Source organism: Arachis duranensis, chromosome 4, assembly GCF_000817695.3.
Source record: "Arachis duranensis cultivar V14167 chromosome 4, aradu.V14167.gnm2.J7QH, whole genome shotgun sequence".
NCBI classification, from domain to species: Eukaryota; Viridiplantae; Streptophyta; class Magnoliopsida; order Fabales; family Fabaceae; genus Arachis; species Arachis duranensis.
In genome coordinates, this window is record NC_029775.3 from 43765780 (window position 1) to 43770907 (window position 5128).

A 5128-nucleotide genomic window follows, 5' to 3' on the forward strand; every position below is an offset into this window, starting at 1 on the left:
ATCCCAATCCAGGAAACTGTGAAAGTAGCATTCAGAAGCCCACCATACATGCCAACAATTTCGACCTAAAACCCCAGCTCATCACCCTTGTTCAGAACAATTGTTCATTTGGAGGAAGTGCTCAAGAAGATCCCAATCAACATCTAACCACCTTCCTGAGAATTTGTGACACTGTGAAGTCTAATGGAGTCCATCTGGATGTCTATAGGCTGCTCTTGTTCTCTTTTTCACTCAGGGACAAGGCATCCAAATGGCTTGAATCCTTCCCAAAGGAGAGCTTAACAAATTGGGAAGATGTAGTGAACAAGTTTTTGGCAAGATTTTACCCTCCTCAAAGGATCAACAGGCTGAGAGCTGAGGTGTAAACTTTCAGGCAACAAGATGGTGAGACTCTTTATGAAGCATGGGAGAGATTCAAAGACCTAACAAGAAGATGCCCACCAGATATGTTCAATGAATGGGTTCAACTTCACATCTTCTATGAAGGTCTTTCCTATGGGTCAAAGAAGGTTGTGGATCATTCATCAGGAGGCTCTCTAAACAAGAAGAAAACCATTGAAAAATCCATAGATGTTATTGAAACAGTTGCTGAGAATGACTACTTCTATGCCTCCAAAAGAAGCAACACCAGAGGAGTAATGGAGCTGAACCACATGGATGCATTGTTAGCTCAAAATAAGATGATCACCAAGCAGCTAGTAGATCTTACCAAGAAAGTGGAGGAAAACCAAGTTGCAGCAGCCATCACTTCATCATCAGCTCAAAAAGGAGCGAACATAGGAGAAGAAGGTGACCGGGAGCAAGCCAACTATGTTGGAAACTCACCTAGACAAGTCCATGATCCATACTCCAAAACTTACAACTCGGGATGGAGAAATCACCCTAACTTTCGATGGGGACACCAACAAGACCAAGGGCAAGATCAGAGACGCCACAACCTCAACTCCAACAACAATGCAACTCATCAACACACCTCACAGAGATCTTACCAACATCCATCTAACCAATCTTCTCAACCACCTAATCTCAACCCACCATCATTAACAGATGATAGTCTCTCAAAGATTGAGGCTCTACTTGAAAACTTATGTAGAGAAGTCCAAGACAACAAAGTGTTTAAGGAAGAAGTGTGAGCCAATATCAAGAACCAAGGAGAAACGTCAAGAGAATGGAGTCCCAAGTAGGGTATCTATCTCAACAAATTCCCAAACCCACTGATGGATTCTCCAGTGATACAGAGAAGAATCCAAGAGGAAAAACAAAGAAAGTGAGATGGGAAGAATGCAAAATGATAACCACAAGTGATGAGGGGAGTATGAATGGAGTAGAACACCTCCAAAATAATCAAAAGGAAAGCCAAGAGGAAGGAAGCTATACACCCTAACCTACATCCAAGGAAGAGCTGAAGAAGAAGGAGGTATTGAACCCATATGCACCTTTTCCCCCACAGACTTAAAGGTGGTGTAGCAGGGAGAATGTATTCAAGGTTCCTTGATATGTTTGCATCTCTTGATGTAAATATACCATTCATTAAAGCCATCTAGCAAATGCCTTTCTACATCAAGTATATAAAGGAGCTACTAGCCAGAAAAAGTCCATTGAAGGGTGGACAAACAATAAAGATGAACAGGGATTGCAGTGCTCTCATTCGACCAGAGCCGCCCACAAAGAAGGAGGATCCAGTGAGTTTCCACATTCCTTGTGCCATAGGAGAAACAATGATTGACAAAGGGCTTTGTGACTTGGGAGCAAGCATCAACTTAATGCCTCTCTCCCTCATGAAGAAGCTCCAAATCAATGAACTAACTCATTCTGATGTAAATATCAGATTGGCTGACAAAACTCAAAATCAAGCAATTGGAGTGGTTGAAAATGTGCTGGTGAAGGTTCGGAGCTACTATCTTCCCACAAACTTTGTTGTTCTGGAAATGGATGAGAATCCTATTTACCACATCATTTTGGGAAGACCATTCCTAGCCACAGCCAGAGCACTCATAGATGTAGAGCGAGGAGAGCTAGTACTGAGAATACATGATGAGCAGATCAATTTCAATGTTTTCAACCTCTCATAAGAAGCAAGTCAAGAAAACAAAGAATCAAAAGAAGAGCAAAATGAAGCACTAATGCAAGAAACAAGCAGTGAAGCACAAACAACACAACTGGAAATCCCATGGGTTGGAAAGCCACATATTCAGGAAGAACCACATTCAAAGTTGACCCGAAGGGAACCAGAACCACCAGAGTCATGCAGAGTCAACAACAAGAATCCCTTAGAGAAAGAATCTATAGAAAGCAAGAGAGCATCAAGAGATACAACGAAGAAAGTACCCAGAAGATGGAGAAACAAGAAGACCCCTATAGAGGATTTCTCCCCAGGAGATGAACTTCTCAACAAATCCACTGGAGACAAACACACTGCAAGAGGGGAGGATTCCAAGCACCACCAACCACCCTAACAAGGGCCAACCGTCAAGCTAATGACGTTAAAGAAGTGCTTCATGGGAGGTAACCCATGATTCTTATGCCTTCTTTTAAATTCTTTAGTGTTAGTTAATAAAGTAAGATCATGAATTTCAAAATAACTTTGACAAACATTTAACAAAATTCTTATATGCAACATATAGTGAACAACAAGTTTGGTGTTCAAGGCACATCAAGATGGCGTGAACACAAATTATGTCATTTTGGGCTAAGAATCTTGATTTAAATCCTTGAACACCACATGATCACAAACTAAATTTGGTGTCACCAATGTGCATATATGAACATTAAGGGAGTCAGTTGTTTTGCCTTCACGAAGATCATCGAAAAAAAATATAAAATATTTTTCTTTTGTCATATTTTAAATCTTCCCACCAAAATTTCAATTAACTTTTTGTATTCCTTTTGTCATATATAGGAAATGAAAAAGGGGGATTGGAGTAGATTGATGGAACAACTAATGGAAAGAGGTTCGACCACTTTAGTCAAGAGGGTTATACACTTGTCTTCAAGGAGACCCCTTTGGAAAATGTTGTCATAAAATGATGAAAAAGGGTCATCATGAAACCAAAGCAATCAGTTCATAAATATGATGATCCTTGTGCTCACCTTGTACCAAACCCCAACCGTCCACTATCAAGGTCGTGCCATTGATTTACACCATTCAACTATCACCACCAGCCTATATAAGGAACCCTCACTACTCTAGCCCCCTCTCAAATATTCATCCAACTCACCATTTTTCTTCTCTCAAAACACATTCCTCCAAGACACATTCTGCCTCAACCCAACCGAACTCTATCTTCAAACTCCTAGCCTTTACTATCTTCATAATTCAATTCTCACTCATGGCATCATCAAGCTCCAAGAAACAAAAGAGGAAGGAACCAATGGAGAGCAATCCCTTTGACGGAAGGAGATTCAAAACATCTTTCCATGAGCTCGAGTTTGAAAGAATAAAGGACAAAAAGATACTGCCTGAGTCAACATTCCAGTTCAACGAAGATAAATGTCCACAAATTCGGGAGAAGATTGAGCAAAGAGGTTGGCAAAGGCTCATCAATCCGGAAACAAGAATTAATGCAAACCTCATTAAGGAATTCTATGCAAATGTGGTTAGAGAAGATAAGACCAAGAACCCCACCTTCAAGAGTTACTAAGAGGAACAGAGGTGGATTTCAGCCCTGATGCCATAACAAGGGTTCTCCAGCTGAAATCACCACGTTTTGTTGAGCTCAGCTATCAAGAAAGAATAAATAATGGCCCTAACGATGATGAAGTGGAAGAAATTGTGGGCGACATGTGTCTTTTGGGGTCTGACTAGGAAAGGTATTCGGATGGGAGGCCCCGGTTCATCAAAAGAGGGGACCTCACCCTGAAAGCCAAGGGATGGTTTGAGTTCGTGAGACGATCCATCCTCCCAACTGCAAACAATTCTGAGGTCAACATCGCTAGAGCCACTATGGTACATTGCTTAATACAGGGTGGGGGCATCAATGTGCACGAAATCATAGCTGAGGGAATTCAAGAATCAGCAGAGAAGAGTGATTCGGGTGCTAGACTTTGGTATCCTAGCACCATTTTCAGATTATGCATGAAAGCCAAGGTAGTTGATGACAAGTCATCATATACCCATTTTTCAAGCTAATTTCACTTGTTTTCTTAGCATTTATGCACTTTCTTGCATCCTAAGTAAGTGATTTGGAGTGAAAATGCACAACTTCTCTAAATCAAGCAACCACCATGAAATTAATGTTAAATCATGAGGTTTAAGCTAATTTTAATTGCATTTTAATTGATTTATAAGCCTCTTGAATTTAGTGATACTTTGAGTGGTTGTTTGGTTTATTTTAGGTGAAGAAAAGAAAAGAAAATGAAAAGCGTGGCCTAAGAAGCGTGACACAAGAAAAGGAAAGCGTGGCCAAAGAGGAGAGAAGCGTGCCGCAACTAATGAGGGAAGCAACCTTGCCCTCCACAAGGGCAGACTGCCCTCTAGGAGGGCAGCATTAAGTGACCAAGCCAAGGAAGGCAACTCTGCCCTGCCCACTTCAAGGGCAGAGCACAAAATGATGCCTTGGAACCAAGAGAAGCAAACTCTGCCCTGCCCTTGTGGAGAGCAGAATCGGGCTCCATGAGGAAGAAAATCAAGAAGAAAATATCAACTATGCATGCTACAAGGCTCGAGCAAGGGACCATGAGGAAGCCAAAGACTAAGGGTGACTAGCGTGCCAAAAAGCCAAGAGAAAAAGAAGCGTGTTTGCATCGGCCCAGGTTCGAACACGGGCGTGCAATATGGCAACCCTGCCCTGCCCTTGGCGCGGGCAGGGCAGCATTTGAATTGGCGCATGGACTTGGCGCACCAAATTTCCCTTGGCAGCACGATCCGCGCGCACAACACCCCCTGGCAGCACCAACCGAGCGCACAACGCCCCCTGGCGCACCAAAGCTTTCCTGCCCTGCCCTTGGCGCGGGCAGGGCAGCCTCTGGCGCACTAACCTCGTGCCAGACTCGCACCAGGACGCGCCAGAATCACAACACGCCGCACCAACTCGCACATGGCCACACCAAATCCATGCACCAAGCTTCATTTTTCTGCCCTGCCCTCCACAAGGGCAGGGCAGCCTCCTGGGAGTGGTTTTTGGGCCAA

General features: G+C 43.1%; 1 non-coding gene across 1 annotated transcript; it reads right to left on the bottom strand.

The window, feature by feature from the left end:
* Nucleotides 1-344: 344 nt before the first annotated feature.
* LOC127746974 (small nucleolar RNA R71) lies at nt 345-451 on the bottom strand. Its single transcript, XR_008008779.1, has one exon. It is a non-coding gene; the product is annotated as a small nucleolar RNA R71 (small nucleolar RNA).
* Nucleotides 452-5128: the final 4677 nt, after the last annotated feature.